The 9765-nt window shown below is 38.8% G+C and overlaps 1 non-coding gene across 1 annotated transcript; it reads right to left on the bottom strand.

Annotated features, from left to right (window-relative positions):
- Window positions 1-5189: 5189 nt before the first annotated feature.
- LOC116071557 lies at window positions 5190-5308 on the bottom strand. The gene has a single exon (XR_004110967.1). It is a non-coding gene; the product is annotated as a 5S ribosomal RNA (ribosomal RNA).
- Between the last annotated feature and the right edge of the window lie 4457 nt (window positions 5309-9765).

Here is a 9765-nt window from a genome sequence, read left to right on the forward strand (position 1 = left end):
AATGGATTACGTTATATCCCTGTGAAGCTGTGTAGCATCACTGGTCTCCATTATCTTCATAAACCACTTATTGGACTAATTGTCCATAGCACATACACAGTTAATAATCATTTTATCTCCATAATCAAAACAGAATTACTTGCAGTCACAATCAAAAATCATTTTTTTAAAGTTTATTTTATTGTTGTATGTAAGTATATTGTATCTGTCTTCAGACACACCAGAAGAGTGTGTCAGATCTCATTACAGATGGTTGTGAGCCACCACGTGGTTGCTGGTATTTGAACTCAGGACCTCAGGATTTGCAAGAGCAGTCAGTGCTCTTAACCACTGAACCATCTCTCCAGCCCCCAGAAATCATTTTTAACCTATATGAAAGTACGGCAGAAACAGGCATTCCACCACTAAGAGTATTGAGATCTGGGATATCATCTAATGACAATTGTATCAAGAATGTGAACAATAGTAATCCAGAATCATACTATCAAACTAGATTTAGGATTGTTCATTTTGAAATGTTTTTCGTTTCTATTTCAGTGACATATAAATTGAGATAACAAATACTTATATGCGAAAGATAAAATCCACTTACAGAATACATAATTGAAAGAATTAATGAATTCATATGAGGTGCAATAACTCAACTCTAGTATCAGTTATCTTTCTTCATAAGCCTGTCAAATATAACCTTAAAGCAGACTACCCACAAAACAAATCCATCTGGATAGAGGAAGCATATGTTGTTTACATCAAAGGAAAAGAGCCCTAAATCTTTTTGCTTTTTCCAAAGACAATTCTATTAGCAGACAGACTATTATAGAGATTAACCTCTTGTTTCTGGTCCTATCCATACCTAAGAATTCATAGGAAATCTTGAAGTACAGAAAAATATAAAAAAATAATTTTCTTCTTAGTTATTACATTTTTAAAGTATAATACACAAGAAGAATATTCCTGAAGTACTCATTTTAGAACAATAAATTTCCAGCCACATATGTAAAGTATAATACACAAGAATAATATTCCTGAAGTACTCATTTTAGAACAATAAATTTCCAGCCAGATATGTAGCAGAGGGTGGCCTTGTTGGACATCAATGGGAGGAGAGGTCTTTGGTCCTGGGAAGGTTTGATGCTCCAGTGTAAGGGGATGCAAGGACAGGGAAGCAGGAGTGGGTAGATTGGTGAGTAGTGGGAGGGGGTGGGATAGGGGTTTTTGGAGCAGTAACTGGGAAGAAGAATAACACATGTAATGTAAATAAAGAAAACATACAATAAAAACAAACAAACAAAAAGAAGATCAATAACTTTTTGGTGATTCAGAATGCCAAATACATACATGAATAATAAGATGGTGTTCTTAACATATGATGATTTCCTTAGATCACAAGAAATTAATTATATACAAATTAGAATTGCTGATTCCTATTGATATGCAGTTTGAATAGAGACAGCATAAGCCTGATTTTAATCAATAATATGACCTTCTTCACCAAGCTGGTTTGAACCAGCAAAATCTATTCTGTATATTCAAGTTTTCAAGATCCTCTATGATTTTTATATAACAGAATATGAAATAAATTTATATTCATATGTTATTGAAGAATCATCATTCCGGAGACAGCTATATCAGGCTTCTGTCAGCAAGCATTTGTTGGCATCCACATTAGTGTCTGGGTTTGATAACTGTATATGGGATGGATACCCAGGTGGGACAGTCTCGAAATGGCCTTTCTTTCAGTCTCTGCACCAATCATTATCCTTGAAACTCCTTCCATGGGTATTTTGATCCCCCTTTTAAGAAGGAATGAAGTATCCATACTTCTTCTTGTGTTTTTTTTTGTTTGTTTGTTTATTTGTTTTTTTTTTTGTTTTTTGTGGTTTGTGGATTGTATTTTGGATATTCCGAGCTTCTGGGTTAATATCCACTTATCAGAGAATACATAGCATGTGTGTTCTTTTGTGACTGGGTTACCTCACTCAGGATGATATTCTCCAGATCCATCCATTTCTCCAAGAAATTCATAAATTCATTGTTTTTAATAGCTGAGTAGTACTCCATTATGTAGATGTATCACATTTTCTGTATACATTCCTCTGCTGAGGGACATCTGGGTTGTTTCTAGTTTCTGGCTATTATAAATAAGGCTGCTATGAACATAGTGGAGCATGTGTCCTTATTACATGTTGGAGTATCTTCTGGGTATATGCCCAGGAGTGGTATAGCTGGGTCCTCTGGTAGTACTATGTCCAATTACCAGAGGAACAGCCAAACTGATTTCCAGAATGGTTGCACCAGCTTGCACTCCCACCAGCAATGAAGGAGTGTTCCTCTTTATCCACAACCTCACCAGCATCTGCTTTCACCTGAGTATTTGATCTTAGCCATTCTGACTGGTATGAGGTAAAATCTCACGTTTGTTTTGATTTGCATTTCCTTGATGACAGGATGTTGAACACTTCTTTAGGTGCTTTTCTACCATTTGGTATTCCTCAGTTAAGAATTATTTGTTTAGCTCTGTACTCCATTTTTTAAATAAGGTTATTTAGTTCTCTGGAGTCTGCCTTCTTGAGTTCTTTGTGTATATTGGATATTAGCCCTCTATCAGATATAGAATTGGTAAAGATCTTTTCTCAATCTTTTGTTTGCTGTTTTGGCCTATTGACAGTGTCCTTTGCCTTACAGAAGCTTTGTAATTTTATGAGGTCCCATTTGTCAATTCACTTTGGGCATCTTGAACTTGTTAGATACTTATTTCTGTACAGCAGCAAATCTCTCTCTCTCTTTCTCTCTAGTATAACATTTCTATTCACTCAGACAAACTTCAATGATGAATAACCTTCTTAGGTTCTTTTATAATAGTTATACCTAATTAATTCTTTTGGCATTTCTCCCCAACCTCATTCTTTAATTTAAGGCAAAAATAGCAAAAATCATTTGCATTCCATGAAGGTAATATTTCTATATTACATAAAAATTATAATCTTAGCAATTTTTGAATTCTGACAACAATGATATTTGTTTCTTAGTAAAAATTTCTAGTTTATTTTGTACATAGAATTTTCATTTTTGTTTTTGAGATCCCAATTGAACCAATATATTTAAAGGATTACTAAGTGTCTGATGTTTATGTAAGCAAAAATAATTCTTAAGAAGAGCAAAAACCTGTTTGAGAAGATTATACATGGAAACATGAGGTCACTGGACAATGTGGCAAGAGGGATGAAAATATATATGAAAATACAATTAATGTAACTGGAATTATGGCAACATTATAAATGGCTTTTCTCAATTTATAATTCTTACCCCACCCCAGTTACTGATTGACAACCCTAGAAACACTTGTTGAGAATGATCCAAGGCAACAGTCTAAAGACTTTCCCCTCCCTTGCCTTCATTGTTTCAGAACATTCTTAGATTCCTGGACTGGGAGAGGCATGTAACTTCAATCAAGAAAGTAACTTCAAGAAGAAATTTGTTGGAGAATTCTATGGGGAAAGTTGTTTTTCTTTTAATTGCTATTCAGAAGATAAAAACTTCTAGTCTTAGAAGTAACTTTATCATTACAAGAGCTGTCAGTTTCACTGTGGTCTTTGTACTGACTTCTGCAAGAAGACACTCAGGAAAATGAGAAGACAAGCAGTCTGTCCACATAGGCGTGCCCTAACCTGTACTTCTGGGTTTACATACTACTTAAGCACATATTTTTTTTCTTTTCTATTATTGCTTTCAGCTGGAAACTTCTTAACCAATATAACACCTAGACTTTAAAACAATCTAATTCTATGCCCTGAAATTTAATATTATAGACAAATGGGGCAAATTATTATGTTATTCCTAGATGTCCTATATCACAACAATGCTTTACTTAAACTTCAGGAGTATTACAAATTATTTGAAGTTCTCATCAAAGCCACTCTTTAGTTCACCCTTTATCCACTAGAACAGAGCTTCTTAAATTTCAATATGTAAACCTGAAGGGCAGAACCTGAAACAGCAGATGCCCTACAAGCTCCAAGTGGTGTGGATAAGGTTGGTCCATGGAACACACTGACCACCAAGGGCCAGGCAGAAAATAATCACTATTCTTAAAGTAGACAAGACAAATATAACTAATTATTAGACTCTATCCTCTGACATATATTAATATATCTTCACAGAATTTTATTCTAAGTAGATATACACATTTCATACTTGTTACCACCTTACATACGAAAAAAATTCATCTCACAACTTTCCAATGCATTATGGGAAAGATAGAGTGCTGGAGGGAAACTTTTTGATTGAATTTTCTTTCACCACTTAATTCAATTTCGTCGAAATAAATTGACTGACTATGCAAAAAATGGGAAAATCATTGACATATAAATTGGATAAAATAAACATTCCTAAGATACCTACAGATTTATATAAAAAAGAATTATGCATAACATGGTTACTCAAACAGCTAAGCCTATTCATTTCTGTAATATGAGCTATGTCCTGGTCCAAATGGTTTTGTTGCTCTAATTATTTGTTACCATATTTTGGAATTTCCTTAATTATTTGTATTTATTTTCTTTCAAATAAAAACATTTCTTTTGATATTTTTGTGCCATAGAGTGATAGTTATTAAAATGGAGAAATTTTAAAAGATATAAATTTTGTATGTTCTGAATGTATTATCCATTTCTACCTGTATTTCCAGGAACTTCATTTGATGATTCCTACATAATTATAATCTATCCTAGTTTGAAAAAGATAAGAAAATGATACTCTATTTCATTTGCCTGATTATTTTTTACTAATGTATGGCAACTAAGAACATTATAGTTATCTAATTAAAAAAATTTCTGTGAACATATTCATCTATCTAGATAAGGTAGCTAGTTATAACACCTTAAAATAACATGTCTCACTACAATAACATTATCTTCCCAATGACTATCTTTCCAAATGAAAATTCCTTTAGCAAAGAGTAGCTCAACTGGAGTCTGTGCTTGAGGACTCAGTTTTCTCACATCAGCTTCTTATTCCTACACTGTCTTAAAATTTTGCATATTGTGGCAATGGAGGTGTGACAATATACAACTGTTTAAAGCCCATGTCCAAGAGTGATAAAAGTAACTAAAACATCACCATTGGTATGTATTAGTTATATGTATGAGTTATATGGGAACTGGAAAATACCTTTGTTTTCATTTTTTTTAAACCTACAGCACCCAGTATTCCCAGGCAGTCTCCCATTCAAATACTAACCAGGCCCAACCCTGCTTAGCTTCCGAGATCAGATGAGATCTGGCGCGTTCAGGGTGGTATGGCCATAGACTTTTTTTTTTTAAGATTTATTTATTTATATGTAAGTACACTGTAGCTGTCTTTAGACACTCTAGAAGAGGAAGCCAGATCTCGTTACGAATGGTTATGAGAAACCATGTGGTTACTGGGATTTGAACTCAGGACCTTTGGAAGAGCAGTCGGTACTCTTAACCATGGAGCCATCTCTCCAGCCCACCTTTGTTTTCAAAAGGTCCACGTGAGCACTTTTCCCTAGAGAATTGCCCCAGCAATATGAGAAGGGAAGCATATACTGTGGCACACAGTCACTTCTGCTAGAGTGTTTTTCAGACATTGCCTTGTGTTGACACAGGTGAGTGAAGAGAAAGGGAAAACATGGACCATAGCTGTCTAATGAGATGAGTCTGGGGGAAAGTAAAAAAGTTTTAGTGCAATGTGGGAAGTAATGAGAGTTGAAAACACCTACAAAATTGACCTGAATTAAAAAACTGTTTGAAATATTTTGTTCCCCTTCTAAGAAGGATCAAAGTATACACACTTTGGTCTTCCTTCTTCTTGAGTTTCTTGTGGTGTGTGGATTGTATTTTGGGTATTCCGAGCTTCTGGGCTAATATCCACTTATCAGAGAGTGTACACTGTTGTGATAATAAAAAGAGAAAGAGCTATAAGAATATGTTCTGGCAAGGTGTGGGGGAAGGGGGTGCCTTGGCGGGCCCATGTCAAGGCATACCCTCCTCCTGAGGGACCAGACACACGCCAGTATTTTATAGAATAGAGTTTATTTAGGGCATGGGGAGAGGAGTTAAGAGGGTAGTAGAGGCAGAGAAAGGCAGAAGAAGGAAAGAGTAGAGAAGTATGGGCCACCGTGACCACATGGAGAGAGGGGGGAAGGAAATGGGGAGAGAGGCAGAGAAAGTGGGTAAGAGGCAATGTGGAGAAGCAAGAGTGAGAGGAGGGGGCAAGCAGCCCCTTTTATAGGGCCAGGCCTACTTGACCTTTGCCAGGTAACCATGGGGGAGGAGCATACCTGGCTGCTGCCAGGTATCTGTGGGGGTGGAGTTTATACAGAATGCTGACATATACTATATGTGTTCTTTTGTGATTGGTTGCCTCACTCAGGATATTCTCCAGATCCATCCATTTCCCCCAAGAATTTCATAAATTCATTGTTTTTAATAGCTGAGTAGTACTCCATTGTGTAGATGTACTACATTTTCTGTATCCATTCCTCTGTTGAGGGACATCTGGGTTGTTTCCAGTTTCTGGCTATTATAAATAAGGCTGCTATGAACATAGTGGAGCATGTGTCCTTATTACATGTTGGAGCATCTTCTGGGTATATGCCCAGGAGTGGTATAGCTGGGTCCTCTGGTAGTGCTATGTCCAATTCCCAAGGAACCACTAAACTGACTCCAGAGTGGTTGTACTGGCTTGCAATCCCACCAGCAATGAAGGAGTGTTCCTCTTTCTCCACAACCTCACCCACCAACCAAAGAGTAGACATGGTGGGACTCATGACTCCAGCAGCATATGTACAGCAGAGGATGGCCTAGTCGGTCATCAATGGGAGGAGAGACCCTTGGTCCTGTGAATGTTCAATGCCCATGTAGGGGAATGCCAGGGCCAGGAAGTGGGAGTGGTGACAGGGGGAGGGAGAAGGAAATTTTTTTTTCTGGAGGGGGAACTGGGGAAGGAGATATCATTTGAAATGTACATAGAGAAAATATCTAGTAAAAAAAAAACTGTTTGAGGGAAGTTAATTCTTTTATTATGATTAATTATTTTATTGATTTACATTTCAAATGTTATTTCCCTTCCTCTTGCCCACTCTATGAACCTCCCACCCCATTCTTCCTCCTCTTCACCTCTAAGAGGGTTCTCCCATACCCACCTACCTATTCCCACCTCACCCTTGTAGCATCCTCCCCCTTCTGGGGCATCAAGTCTTTGCAGGGATAAGCAGATCCCTTCCCACTGAGGCCAGACAAGGCAGTCCTGTGCTACATAGGTAGCAGGAACCATAGACCAGCCGTTATATGCTCTTTGCTTGATGGCATATTCCCTAGGAGCTCTGAGGGATATAGTTAATTGGTACTGTTGTTCTTCCTATGGGGTTGTAATCTCGTTCAGCTCCTTCAGTCCATCCCCTAACTTCCATAGGTGTTCCCAAGCTCAGTCCAATGGTTGGCTATAATCAGGTGCTGGTAGAGCCTCTCAGAGGACATCCATGCCAGACTCCTCTCTGCAAGCACAACATGGCATCAGCAATAGAGTTGGTGTTTGGTGCCTGCACACATAATGGATGTGAAGGTGGGGCGGTCTCTGGATGGCCTTTCCTTCAGTCTCTGCTCCACTTTTGTCCCTGCATTTCCTTTATGTAGGAACAATTTTGGGTTAAAATTTTTGAGATGCCTGGGTGGCCCCATCTCTATCATATGGGCTATGTCTATCCACTGGAGGTCTCTTCCAGTTCTCTCTTCCTGCTGTTGGGCATTTCAGATAAGGCCATCACCATTGGATCCTGGGAGCCTCTCACATCTCTGGTGTCTGCGACTTTCTAGAGTTTCCACTATCTCTCATCCCACACTGCTGAATATTTCTAATCATTATTCTCCTGACCCTCTGGGCTTTTCTCCTCTCTCCTCCCATACCTGATCTTGTCCCTTTTTTCCCTACACCTCCACTCTCCCCCCCAGGTTCCCCTCCCTCTGCCTCTCATGATTGTTTTGTTCCCCTTTCAAAGTGGGATTGGCTCATCCATGCTTGGACCTTCTTTCTTGTTTAGCTTCATATGTTCTGTGAGTTGTGTCATGGATATTCTGAACTTTTGAACTAATATCCACTTATTAGTGAGTACATATCATGTACATCCTTTTGGCTCTGAGTTACCTCACACAGGATAATACTTTCTAGTTCCATTCATTTGCCTGTCAAATTCATAATGTCCTTGTTTTTAATAGCTGAGCAGTATTCCATTGTGTAAATAAACCACATTTTCTATATCCATTCTTCAGTTAAGGGACAGCTGGGTTCTTTTCAGCTTCTGGCTAAAAGTAATGCTGCTATGAACATAGTGGAGCACAGGTCCTAGTAATATGGTATTGCACCTTTTAAGTATATGTCCAGGAGTATGTCCAGGAGAGGTCAGCTCCTCTCCCCACTGCACAGTTTGCAAGTCTCTCAGGAGATCTGCCACCACGGACATAGGTGAGTTTCCTGCTTAAATAACCACCACAGCTGGGAACCCCATGCAATACAGCAGAAGCAGAACCCCTCCCTTCTGCATGAATCTCATGTCCCTTTTGGTCTTCACTTCTCTGGGCAGATGAGCATGCCTGCCCGCTTTACCACTCCACAGTCTGAAGGTCTTTGAAGTGATCTACCTTAACCAGTGGCAAAGGTCTGTACCTCCACAGGAACATATTGGTGTGCTCCCTCCTCTTCCACACCCCACAGCCTGCCAGACTCCTAGTAGATCTACCGTAGCTAGACACACAGCCTGCCTGTCTTTAGGAAGTCTGCCATAACCAGGTAACAGGAGGACTGCCCTAACCAGGAACACAGGGGCAGGGGTGGTGGCCTAACCAGAGACAGTACAGCCTGTCTACCAGCAGGCCTACTGTAACCCAGGTCACCTGCCTCCAACTGGACAGTTGATAGCATTGTCTACTATAAAAAATTAAGAAAGTACAGTAGACTGTGAGTTGGCTACATTCATCTATTCATTTTGGAATGGCCTAAAACAATCCATGAAGATAACTACATCTGATTCTTTTTTCCCTATTATTTAATCTATTTATTTATTCACTTCACGTTCCTATCACAGTGCCTTTTTCCTCCAGTCCTTCCCCCATATAGCCCTTACTCCACCCTTCCCCTTTTCCTCTGAGAAGGGAGAGGCCCACTGTAGATATTAACCCACATTTACAACTCAAGTCACTGCAGGACTGGGCATATCCTCTCCACCTGAGGCAGGAAAAGGAAAATTAGGGGAACAGAATCCACAGGCGGACATCAGAGCCAAGGTAAGCCCCGCTCCAGTTGTTGGGAGACAGGCACAAAGACCAAGCTGGACATCTGCTACTGAAGTGCAGTGGGCTTAGTTTTAGCCCATGTATGATCTTTGGTTGGTGGTTCAGTCTCTGGGAGCCCCTAAGGGTCCAAGTTAGTTGACTCTGTTGGTCTTCTTGCTGAGTCCCTATTAGCAGCTTTATTTATAGCCAGAAACTGGAAGCAACCCAGGTGTTCCTCAATCAAAGAATGGTTAAAAAAACTGTAGCTTATTTATTCATCTATTAAAAACAAGATACTTGATACAAGAGTTACAAATGTCAAGCAAAGCATTCAGTCTCACTCTTTGTTGTTCTCTTACAAGCAACCTCCCTGGTTAATTGTCTATGTTTCTTTTGGGTATATAAGTACTTTTGAAATATATAAGCTGTTCTGAAAACCATAGTACAGTGTAAAGACATGAAATAAACAATACTA

The sequence above is a fragment of the Mastomys coucha genome, unplaced genomic scaffold (assembly GCF_008632895.1).
Source record: "Mastomys coucha isolate ucsf_1 unplaced genomic scaffold, UCSF_Mcou_1 pScaffold22, whole genome shotgun sequence".
Taxonomy (NCBI): Eukaryota; Metazoa; Chordata; class Mammalia; order Rodentia; family Muridae; genus Mastomys; species Mastomys coucha.